At 36.3% G+C, this 13,498-nt stretch overlaps 1 long non-coding RNA gene across 1 annotated transcript; it reads right to left on the bottom strand.

Annotated features, from left to right (window-relative positions):
• Positions 1-2,969: 2,969 nt before the first annotated feature.
• On the bottom strand, positions 2,970-5,718 carry LOC122139267. Its single transcript, XR_006156164.1, has 4 exons — positions 5,630-5,718; positions 4,069-4,131; positions 3,810-3,902; positions 2,970-3,636 (listed from the first exon to the last, which is right to left on the bottom strand). It is a non-coding gene; the product is annotated as an uncharacterized LOC122139267 (long non-coding RNA).
• Positions 5,719-13,498: the final 7,780 nt, after the last annotated feature.

Below are 13,498 nucleotides of genomic sequence, written 5' to 3' on the forward strand. Positions count from 1 at the left end.
TTCAAAATATTCACAAATTTGTTAGATATGGCATGAAATAGCTGATATTCCGATTTTCAAATATATGCAAGTGGAAGTGTTTTGTTGTTTAAACACCTTTATAACGATCGCGTTAGTTGAGCTGTATGCGCGATGGGTGCCGCCATCTTAGTTTGTGCCGCAGACGCAGTTCAGAGAATCGGATCTGTTGGATTTACAACACGTGAATTCATCCACTTCTCCCGAAATACATAAAAGTAAGTGAATGGTGAACTGGGAGAATAATAGAGTAAACTTTAAAGTTACTTACACAATGTGTATCTGATATGCATAAAACGTGTCTAATTATAATGGAAAGGATTATTATTGCCTCGTCCTTTGACATCAGTGTGTATTTTACAAACTCTAAATGTATTGTTTTTTTTAGTACGTATATGTCTGAAACCTAAAATAAACATTATGTGGTTGAAAACACTGAAAAGTTGTGATGACAGCTCTGAGCGCGCCTGTCTCTGGCTCAGCGCCAGCCAACGCGCAAGAGCATATTTGAATTTCACGTCATGCACTGACTGTGTGATCGTACACTCCAGGGACCAGCCTAGACTGATCACACCGGTGTGATCGTACGTGCGAAAGGGTAAAATTAATTTCAACAAAAATATATAGGGCCTTTTTTTATAGAAATCATCTCGCGACCCCTGCGCCGGGGTCCCGGGGGGTCGCGACCCCCACTTTGGGAACCACTGATCCAAGCCACGCTCTGCGAGGAGGCTCACATGGACTGTTGATCATGGAGTATTAACCAACCTGGACAGATCGGTTGGCAACGATTCTGGTAAAAATTACTAAAATATACGGTCACTTATCTATGTTCCATGTCTCCAATGTTATTATGCTTGGTGATTTTAACATTCATATAGATAATTTCAGTAATGCATTTTACAAGTGAATTTTTATCATGCTTGGATTGCTTTGGTATGCAGCAATTTAAACACACTGCCCACTCATTCTAAGGGGCATACTCTTGATCTCATTTGCTGTTCTGGTACAACACCTTATAATTGTACCGTTTCTGATCTGTCCATATCAGATCACCTGTTGGTGTCTTTTTGTGCCCAACTGGCAGTTTTTAAGGTAAACCTGTGTCGTCCGATCACATTTCGGAATATTAAGAACATTGATGTGCCTACCCTTGCTGTTGAACTTTCCAGCTTTTCCAGTAAATCTGATTTCTCTACTGTTGATGAACTGGTTTTATATCACAGTGATAGACTGAACACGATTTTAGTTCAAGCTTTCACAGGTGCAATATCTATCATCTGTTTCATTTGTACATTCAGCTCCTTGGTTTACACCTGAACTGCGTGAACTTAAAACTAAAGGCCGTATGTTACAGCGTTTGTTCGTCACTTCTGGCCTTACTGTTCATAAAGAAATGTATGCTGAACATATTCAAAACTATAAAATGCACTGTCCAAAGCTAAATCTGATTATTATTCTAACATAATTGGAGTCAGCAATGGGAACTCCAGGTTTCTTTTCTCAGTGGTAAACAATATTCTGCGACCTCCTGATTCTTTGCCATCTGATATGTATTCCACTGACTTATGTGATCGTTTTATGACTTTTTTTTGAGTCTATGATTAAAAATGTACATCAGCAATTACTTGATATTACTTTCCACCATGGCTCCTGTCAATCTATCTCTCACGCACCTCCTCACTCTGTTTTCTCTACCTTTACACTACCAACTACTTCAGAGATAGTGGGTCTGATAAATAAAACCAAATCTTCGACTTGTCTGTTAGACCCCTCTACCAACTCCTTTAGTGAAAGCTTGTTTAGCAGCCCTGTCGCCATTGATTACTAAAAATTGTTTACGCTTTACTTGTTTCTGGTTCTGTGCCTCCATCTCTTAAATCTGCTATTATTACTCACATACTTAACCCTTTAAGCGCCAAAGTCGCAAAAATTCAACAAGACATCATACTTAATAAAACAGACTGTAGTTCCTAATATGGTGTAATATCTCATTTGTATTCCCTACCACTAGATGGCAGACATGTAGTACGTCGATTCTAGACCAACATTACATCAAGTTCCTATTCAAAGTGTTCGAGGAAATAGCAGAGCAAGTAAACTGTCGTGTCATTGATGCAGAAGTAGTTCAGTTCATAGCGTGTCAGCTGAACCTTACAGACTCATAGCAGCAGCAGAGACAGAATATCAGACTTCCTCTGATAAAAAATACACTCTTGTGCTTAACCAGTAGATTACCAGAATACCAGTAGATTAGAAACAGCTCCGGCTTTTCTTCTACAGCATCGCTTGGAGACACGTCCAGTTCTGGCCTGAGCTCAGGCAGTCAGGTTGAGATGAGACGGGGCAGATCAGAGAGCGTAGAGCGGAAAAGAAGAAGATCGGACCTCCAGTCTGATTCTTCGATTGATTCCCTCACCTCTGCATTTTCTTGCATGTGTATTAGTACCCCACCAGCAGCATGTGGGGAGACACCTGTGAAAGGCTCCAGCAAAGATGAAGAACAGCCTGGACTGTCTCTCCTCAGTGACAGTGAGGTCAGATCTGGAGAATCACCTGTGAAAGACTCCAGAAATAATAAAGAACAGCCTGGATTGTCTCACCCCAATAATATTAAGGTCACATCTGGATGATCAGCAATGAAAATGTACATGATAGATGATGAACAGCCTGGGCCATCTCGCCCGGTTACACTGGATCAGGGTGTTAAAAGAAAAAGGGGAGAATTATGGCAGGATAGTGAGCAGCAAATGGAAAAAGATCAAATTAGACCCTGACTTTTATCCTTTTAGGACAGATTGAGAAACAGAGCGGCAAAAGAAAAAGAAAGACTGACAAAAAGAAGCAGATCAGAGCACCAATCTGATTCTTCGATTGATTCCCTCACCTCTGAGTTTTCTCACCTGTACATTAGTGGCGCACTATTAGCATGACATAAAGTCTTCTAAAATGAAATGGATAAGGTTTGCGCAATGTCTTGATCAGAATGATACACATGTGGCTGTTTATTATAATTACAGGTTCCACTGTCGCAGGAGCTCAGTTGTTTCGCTCAAATAACACTTTAATTAAAAACAAATTAGAAAAATGTATATTGTACATTTCTGTACTGTTTCACTTATTTGATAAAATACTTTTGTCCTATTCAGATGGTCCAGATAATGATTGATGATCTGCTGACTCTGCTGTTTGGCATTGTGTCTCCAGGACAGGCTACATGTATCATCCATCTTTGTTCTTACTGGTATTCCTTACTGGGAATCTATCACTATATAAATATCATACAATTTAGTGTTCTGTCTTTTATAATGCAAGCTAAATATTCAAACAGAATACTCAATTTTGGTCTTTCTTTTTCCTCTCGGTACATTATCAGAGGATCGGTCTGCATTGCTGCAGAAAACAAACTTCAGTTGCTAGCTTTATGATTCTGACAGGCTGCAGTCTAAGAAATCATGTCTGACACTGATTTCATCCACTGTCCACTAGAGCCTGACATTTTTTGGGAATCCCACAGGCAGGGCCGGCTCTAGCCCTTTGGTTGCCCTAGGCGAGATTGATTTTTGAGATTGAACTGTGTTTCACTGGGGCCTGGAATGCTAGATGTGGCCCCTTCACCTGCAACAGCCAGATCAGTGGCGTTAAATTAAATTAGTGAAAATGACTAAAACTGTGGTTGAAATTAGATTCATAGGGATGGGATGTTATTGTGATTTCCATGTGTTTTCATTATCTTCTAGTACATATTGTCAGATGGTTGTAAGCTTGAATTAGTTATTCAAAGGACTAACTTCCTTCAGGCTGAGTGTCCCTGGTCTCAGTGGTCTGTGTTTCACTGGTGCCCTGAGTGCTTGATGTGGTCCAGGGTGTCCCTTCACCTTCACCTGTATACAAGCATATTGTATAGCCAGACAAGCAGTGAGTGAAATTATGAATGTGGATGAACTTCTTTAAGAAAACAAGCTATTGTATTTTAATACATGCTAAACTTTTTCTGTTGTACTTTAAAGTATGGATGTGGCTTGAATAAATACTATTAAATAGACTCACTTGATGCAGGCTGTGTGTCACTGGTCCCTGGAGTACAACTACTGGATGTCCCTACTCCTGCAGCTGGATGTATTTAAACACAGAGTTCATCCATGCTGTTCGTTACACAATTGCATTTGGTCATTTCTATCATCCTACCACATAGTTGCATTGTACAAATACATTTTATCTCTGACCATGTATTGTAGTAGATAAATTACAATTACTACCACCACTACTATTATTACTAATCTATTAGGCTGCTACAAGGCTAAATAATACTACTGATTACAGTTAGTAGTATTAAGGTGATGTGATTATACACTCACCTAAAGGATTATTAGGAACACCTGTTCAATTTCTCATTAATGCAATTATCTAATCAACCAATCACATGTCAGTTGCTTCAATGCATTTAGGGGTGTGGTCCTGGTCAAGACAATCTCCTGAACTCCAAACTGAATGTCAGAATGGGAAAGAAAGGTGATTTAAGCAATTTTGAGCGTGGCATGGTTGTTGGTGCCAGACGGGCCGGTCTGAGTATTTCACAATCTGCTCAGTTACTGGGATTTTCACCATTTCTAGGGTTTACAAAGAATGGTGTGAAAAGGGAAAAACATCTAGTATGTGGCAGTCCTGTGGGTGAAAATGCCTTGTTGATGCTAGAGGTCAGAGGAGAATGGGCCGACTGATTCAAGCTGATAGAAGAGCATCCACCCGTTACAACCGAGGTATGCAGCAAAGCATTTGTGAAGCCACAACACGCACAACCTTGAGATGGATGGGCTACAACAGCAGAAGACCCCACCGGGTACCACTTATCTCCACTACACAAAGGAAAAAGAGGCTACAATTTGCACGAGCTCACCAAAATTGGACAGTTGAAGACTGGAAAAATGTTGCCTGGTCTGATGAGTCACGATTTCTGTTTCTGTTTCTGTGAGTCAGAATTTGGCGTAAACAGAATGAGAACATGGATCCATCGTGCCTTGTTACCACTGTGCAGGCTGGTGGTGGTGGTGTAATGGTGTGGGGGATGTTTTCTTGGCACACTTTAGGCCCCTTAGTGCCAATTGGGCATTGTTTTAATGCCACGGCCTACCTGAGCATTGTTTCTGACCATGTCCATCCCTTTATGACCACCATGTAACCATCCTCTGATGGCTACTTCCAGCAGGATAATGCACCATGTCACAAAGCTCGAATCATTTCAAATTGGTTTCTTGAACATGACAATGAGTTCACTGTACTAAAATGGCCCCCACAGTCACCAGATCTCAACCCAATAGAGCATCTTTGGGATGTGGTGGAACGGGAGCTTCGTGGCCTGGATGTGCATCCCACAAATCTCCATCAACTGCAAGATGCTATCCTATCAATATGGGCCAACATTTCTAAAGAATGCTTTCAGCACCTTGTTGAATCAATGCCACGTAGAATTAAGGCAGTTCTGAAGGCAAAAGGGGTCAAACACAGTATTAGTATGGTGTTCCTTATAATCCTTTAGGTGAGTGTAAAAGTAATAACTGCTAATAATAATAACAATAACAAAAACAGCAACAATAGTACTATTTGTACTTACAGAGTTCAGAGAGAGGAGAACATGAAGGATCAGGTGTCCTTTCTCCAGCAGGTGCCGGCCTCTGCAAATATTGCCTGAGTGCATCTGGCCATGGCCAATTAAAAAAAAACAACAACATATTTTAGTATATTCCTAGAGGAGAACTGTACAGAAGGGTGAACACCACGTCAACACCACTATCAGCATAACGGTTACTGTGTGTGTATGAGCCTGCTAGTTATAATTAATGTAGAGTAGAGAGCAACTGTACTTTTCATAACTAGCATGCATAGGTTATCCGAAATACTGGTCTTTTGACATTTACATCCATGTAGGTTATCAGTGAAGTTACGTTTGCTAGTAATACGTAGCAAACTAGTAAAGTAACTAGCTAGCTAGTGATAGCTTAGTGACAGCAATGAAACGTTCAAGGTGATGATGCACAATACTAAGCAAATTTATTTCATTTAACACCTTAAAAAACGGAAATAGGAGGAGGCTGCCAACGACAGCAGGACAAACAAATACTTATTTAAAATAAGTATTACAAATTATTATAAATTTATATAAGTATGAAGGTCTGTATGTTTATTTATGAATGCATGTGTGTACATCAATGTTTGTGTGAAATAATGAAAGATATGCACACAAACATACATCTCTCTCTCTCTATATATATATATATATTTATGAGAGAGGCACTTATTACTAGGTGAATGTTGTATATTTATTATATAGGCTAAATATACACACACACACACACACACACACACACCTGCCTAAATTACCAAAAAGAGACCAGTCTCATCAATGACCTTTATTTAAAATCATATTTTGCTGTTATATATATATATTTTTTTTTACATTTTTAGTATTTCATGAAACAACTTTATTTATATATAATAAAGTAGCCGTTCAATTTGTAACAGGCTTGGTATGTTGTCAAAGTCAGTGCTATACAATGTAAACAGTATAAAATACATCCAGTAAGCAAGTAGATGAAACTGTCAATCAGAAATCAGAACCACTAACAACAATCCTGAGGTATTTACAAGACTTTCAGATCTGAACTGATGAGTTATACCGAGTTACTCCTCCAGCATCTTGCACCAGTCACTGCGAAACCCTGGATGGGTGTTTTCAGAGTAAAAGCCTTGCATCTCTCTGTTTTCCTCTTCCAACATAGTCAAGTCAAGTCTCCTTTATTTATATAGTGCTTTTAACAATACAGATTGTTGAAATAAGGTCATAAAACACCTAGAGAACATTTGTTCACAAGACTGTCAAACATGGACCTTGTAGCCTAGAATTTTTGCTTCAAAATGATGTGAAAATCATCTTGTTTACTCACTCAGAAAACAATAGATTGATTTAAATTTTCTAAGACACTTTTTGTTTCGAAAGGGCATATGCGAGTAGGCGTCAACTATCATGAATATTTGTGTGATTCACACCTGAGAAGACAAAGACCCACATAATGAGCTGCATAATGAGCCTTTCAGCCAGGTGTGTGACTGAGAGGGGAAGAGTTACAAGAAGGAATCTGAGGATAAAATAAATTTTGTGTGTGTGTGTGTGTGTGTGTATATATATATATATATATATATATATATATATATATATTATATATATATATTAGTTATTTAGAATATATTTAGCTATCAACTGTAGCCAGTGCATCAACTAAGAATGTTGATTAGACCTGACCGGACTGTATGTGCATTAAGCAAGATATAATGTACATCCAACCAGTTGATATTGAAAATAAACTCCAACAAGTTAATCAGCACAAAGATGAACGACCTTGTGGGGGTTGGTGATAACTCCTAAATTTACAGTGATAGCACTGATAGAAAATAATATTTTCCAGTAACTTTAAATGGATTTTTACCTTTATCAAGCCATTTTTTTTTTTTTTCGATAAGTGTGCATCAATTTTTGAGTCAAATTCTTACATTTAACCAGTCAGTCAGAAGAATAATACATTAGGGCTGTTGCAAAGCAAATTAAATCAGTATCAAAATTCATCTTTGCAATGCAGAGAAGACACAGAAGCTGCATCTGAAGTGGCATTTAGATGTGTTTACACACGTGTATTTATGATGTATTTATTTATTTATTTTGATGCAGCTCAGAGGGACATGGAATGCTATAACCTGCAGTTGCAAATACATAATGTTTAGATATTTTAAACATTTTTAATCATTTAAAAATGAAAAGAAAGGCTACTTTAAATGTGAAATTAAAACCACCAGTAGGTGGCATCAAGTCATTGTTAATAAGTGATTCATTGCGATTGAAGCAAATCATTTAAATGGTTGATTTATTCAGGAACAAAAACGCTGCCATGTTGCTCAGAGACAAAACAGTGCTGTGGCTGTGTTTGGAATTGTTTTTGTTGGTGAAATCAACCAAAAACAGGAAAAATGGTGTCAAAAACGTTAGCTTCTTAATATTAACTTTATTGTTTACTGAACTGTTGTATAAAATCAGTCCATGTACAGGGCTCTACAGTGTGACCATTTGTGACTGAAAACTACTGCGTGTGACTGAAAAAATATTTAGGAGCACCAGTCTGCGACTGACCCGATCAGCATATTTGTGTTTGCGCTGAGGTGAGCTTCAAAGGTTTCTCCGTGTTTTTGCAACGTTGAGTAATGTATCACAGACATATCTCACAAATCCTTTCATAAACAAAGTGTAGAGAGAGTTAATTAGAGATTCATTGTGCAGTGTTGATTACCTGTTGATTTAGCATTTTCTGTCATATTAAATTTTAATTGTCAGTCATTTCACTGTCTAATTAAATAGTTAAATGTAAAAATGTAATAGTTAAACAGTTTTTGCATTTGCTGAAAATGAAAAAAAAAATTAAAACAATATATGTTATGCAGTTTGTCACTGGTACAAATTTGAACATATATTTGTTGTCGGTTGACATTAAAAGTGAATTTTAACAGTATAAACCTGTATTTTTCATGTTTATTAATCTATGATTGTCTGGTTAATTGTAGGTGAAATTATGACAATAACCCAGAATAGCAAACATAAATGGTAAAAATGACTATATCTTGGGTTTTCTTAACAACCCATCCTGCTGGGTTATAGTGTGTAACCCAGCATGTGTTCTGTCCAATATTTACCTAGACCCGCTGGGTAACCAGTTGGGTTATTTTTAACCCAGCTGTTTTTAGAATGTATGCTTAAAATAAATCTTGATTTGTGATGTTACCAAGTGTTTGTGAAAAGTATTCATCCTACTCCCAGTTAATTTCTTATGGCATACAGATGGTAGACAACCAAAATGAGTAATACCGCCGCGCGTACCGCCGCCGCAGGGCCGCGGCGTTAACTTCAAGTCAGTCAAGTGTTAAAATCTTTTGTGTATGTTACGGATGGTGGAGAAAAGGGATGGGTAACGCGCTGAATGTAATTGTATAAATGAGATAAAAGGAGGAGGTAAAACAACAATAACATTATGATATAAACATTGTACCATCTTTAAAAAAAACATTAAAAAATGTACAGTGAGTTAATTTCAAAATGTAGGATAGTCTTAGGCTACAGTCTACTCATCAAAAATTAAAAGAAGACCTTTACACAAAGGATCTTATGCTTGCTATTGTTATTAAACAGTCATTAAATATAAGGCCTATATATACGGATAAATAGCTAAATGTTTTCATTTCGGTTCATTCTTGGTTTAAAAAAAAAAAATCCTTCAGGTTCCATTTGCAGATAGATATGAGAACGGTCCAGCATTTAGCAATAATTATTATTCATTCTGTTATTATTCTTGATTTTTCAAACTGCTAACACTTTGCATTTTTGAATTATGCCTTTACTGTGTGACCAAAAATTTTGTATTTTCTGTTTCAGCTGTTTGATCGCGCTGGTGCCTCGCGCACATTCATTGGAAACAGTAGCCGTTCACCGTGCCATTCGGCGCGAGCAGCGGTCCACTTTGGCATATTTTTTGTTAATTATGATTTTTAATTTTTTCCCCGTCGATACTGAAACACGCGTGAACTACAAAGCCTATTTTTCCTAATGAATAATAGTTAAGCTTGAAATAGGCAACATCACGAATATGGAAACGTGGAGAACTAAAATTATCCTGTTGGCACATTATAACATTATTAGGCCAGCCGTTATTATTTCTGAATGTAATAAAATGCAACTTATACATGACTTATATATTCTTATATATATACTTATATATTTTTTCCTCTCACAAACTTAATTTATTTTTTAGCCTGTTTTAAAAAAAAATAAATAAATAAATAAAATAACATGCAGCAAACGAAAATAGGTGATTAATCGGTTAAAATTTGTTACTGTGGGGTAATTATAATTATTATATACTTAGGAAGAGAGTCTGGGCCTAATCTAGGCTATCCAGGTTTTTTTTTTTTTTTTTTAATTTTCATTGCATCTGAAAATGACTTTGTGCAGCACATTCACGCTCAACCTGCCTCGCGCTTTGCTCAGCTGTGGACGATTTAAAAATGTTTGATATAAAGGTTGCTGTCCCATTTTATACAGGAATTGTTCATTTAAAAAAAATCGAATTATATTGTTAGTTCTAATTATGTTGTTAACATAAGTTCATTTAGGCTATTTAACATGCACTGTGACATTTTACCCTTTTTAACTTATAAACTCCTTGAGATTTTAAAGTCAGTTTTATAGTATTGAAGTTCAAGTTTTTTAAAAAAAGGTTTTAAATGCTTAAATTATTTCTATGAATTAATAATATGTTATCAGGTTTTAATTGCTTAAATTATTTCTATGAATTAATAATATGTTATCATGTTTATTCTTGTAGAAAATAAGTGTTTATTCTTTAAGAAAATAAGGGAAAAAATAAGGGACGATCCAAATATTATTCATATTTGTTTTGCTTCACCTATTTATGTAAGCTACAATTATTCTAAAAAAAATAAATAAATAAAAAAAAAAAAAAAAAACATAATGTACCTAATTAAAAGTGCCATCGGCCTGAGTAAATTTGACCATTATAGAATTGTGACTTTAAAGGTTAGTGATTTAGGAGGTGAAAATACTGTGAAATTACAAATGTTATGGGATTTTAAAGCATAACAACTGAAGGGCTATGAAACGTTAGCCCAGTGGTTCTCAACCTTTTTTTCCAACGTGCCGCACTATGGTGCAAGTGCAAGTCTCGCGGCCGCACGCATATCATTTACATATTACGTTATCAATACAAACCAACCTGATTTATAATATTATAGCCTAAATATTATGATATTTAATCGATTACATTCATTGAAATAAATTAATAATTCTACTCCCCATAAATAAAACACCTGATGCTGTCGGGAGCTGACCAATTTTGTGAAATTCGGCTCGAAAGGAGTAACAGCACAATGAAGTTGCGATTGTAAGTTGCAGTCTGTAAGACGCGCACGGGAGCATGACGACGCGCGACATTGCAGAAAATGTGCGTTCACAAATGTAGCGTATGTTGATCCAAATATGGAAAGCACTTTCGAATTTAATAATATGAGGTTGGCCGCGGGTTGAGAACTGAGAGTTTGCTTCTGGTGTTTGGATTTGTACTTCAATAATGAGCTCCAAGTTTAGGAATAGCCAACACGGGTTTTTTTTATTTTTCTTTCTCTCTCTCTCTCTCTCTCTCTCTCTCTCTCTCTCTCTCTTTCTCTCTCTTTAACTCTCTATTTAATTAACAGCATTAACTTACAATGAAATACATCTTCCTTCAGGTAGACTGAATGTTTTTCTGTCTTGCTAAATGTTGGGATCATGATCAGTAAGTTGTATTCGCTCAAACTGATTTAGTTAAATCAAAATTTGCGGACTTTGAAGCTGGGTGCAGTTAGCGCGAGTCCCGCGCGCTGTGAAGCGGGAGCAGCTGATGGAGGACTCCGCTTGGTCTTATAGCCTTCCGCAAACGCTACGTTCACAAATAACAATGATTTTCGTAAAATAATGATTAATTATCAATTGATAATTTGTTATTATTATGGTCTTGTGAAAACAACAATATGGGCTGCGGGAAAATAATGAATAAAAAGAGTAGGGCTGCTGTGAGTGCAGGCATGTTTCAGCCCAGTAACATGAGAACACACTGTTCCTCACAGCCAAAAAACAGACCGAATTCAGTTCAGCTGGAGGGGGTTGTGGTAGTTATGTATAGCTTGTGGGGGTCGAGATAAAGGTGTGAATCTCTTGGTCTTTCATATGGACAGTGTCTTATGAGGGTATCAAACTTGCAGAACAGGTTTAGATAGGACTCGTCATTTTGGTTTTAGGGCAACTTTGAAGAAAGGTTTTGATCCACTTCAAATGTTGACTAATGTATAGCGCAATATAGTTTATTAGTTATTATAACTTCAGAGGAAGTTGCCTTAACTCAATAAAATAAATAAATAAATTCGCAAACGACATCCAGACCAGTCCAGACATCAGTATGATCCGTCTATGATGTTTTATAGGCTTTTTTAGATTTGGGAATACACATGCGTTACAGACATGACAAAAAAAAACTTTTTGGAGACATTATTATTATTATTAAATAATTTTTTTTTTTTTTTTTTTTTTTTTTTTTTTTAGCCTATTTACAATGCACAAACCAGAAGCAACAATATCTGCAGAGAAGGGTTGGCCATTCTCAAAAAAAAAAATATCAATTTTATTTCAATTTTCGTTTTTGTGTTTCAGAGGAAAAATCAGTGTTAAGGCATCTCTCCATTACAGACCGTTCTGAAAGAAGAGTTTATGCAAACGCGTATAAAATGCTTTAAAAACTTTAACAGAGATGTCTAGAGGGTATTTAATAGGTCTGCCTCCCATGTAAGATTTTTCTAGTTACTAGTCGTTCATTTGTCATTATTCAACTAATCGCAGGATTATATTACATTTTCATATATAATCCATAATGAGCCTTAATATATTTCGCGCTCAAGCACATGCATTAAGTTTGCCCCAAAGCACAGGCAGAAGTAGCCCAATAATTGTAAAAAAAAAGGAGACATTTTAATTATTTATTAATAAACAAATGTTTTCTTGTCGACTGCAAGATGAAATTCACAGTGCTGCCTCTCTCCACATGAACGCGCCTTTAAAGAGAAATACAACCTTCACAGATTACACAATGCTTTCGTTCTGAATTGATTCGTTTAAAAGACATTTCAAGCTTTCTGTAGATATATTTCTCATGTATGTGAGACACCACAATTTTAAGTTAATTCATTATCAGGAAAAAATTCAAGTGTCCTGCATGCGCATTAATAATTTTCGCACAAACACTTAAATATGAATAGTTATTCACATTTTGCATATGCATTACAACGTAAATTATTTTTTACATGCAATTATCCAAAATAAAACCAAACAAGATTTGTAGTGAAGATAAAACAAATAAGAATAAATGCTGCGCATGCACTCAGCATCACTCGCGCCGCGCAAATCTTGCACGCAGACATTTTACACACCTGCATTTAAATGCGGCTGCAATTATTATTTTTTTTTACTTAAATTCTATGTAAGCAAGTAACGGCGGCTCCCTTTAAAATCACTGAAGTTGTCTATTAATGAATCTCTTTTTTTTTTTTACATCATTTGCAGTTTGGTGATTATAATGAGAGAACTTGAGTTTTAATCGTGAGGACGTTTTTTATTAATCCGTCCATTCTTTAGAATTTCAATGATTTAGCTAAATCGTGCAGGTTTAATTTATTCGTTTCTTGTTTTAATCAGGCCTAAATAATGGGAACGAAATTATACAGTGCCTCACGTTTTACTAAAAGAAAATAATTTATAAAATAAGCAACAATTTCTTACAGACAAATATATTTTCCCAAGAAGTTGTCTGTCAAAATAAAGGACAGTTAACGAATAACAAAA

Source organism: Cyprinus carpio, chromosome A4 (genome assembly GCF_018340385.1).
Source record: "Cyprinus carpio isolate SPL01 chromosome A4, ASM1834038v1, whole genome shotgun sequence".
In the NCBI taxonomy this organism is placed as follows: Eukaryota; Metazoa; Chordata; class Actinopteri; order Cypriniformes; family Cyprinidae; genus Cyprinus; species Cyprinus carpio.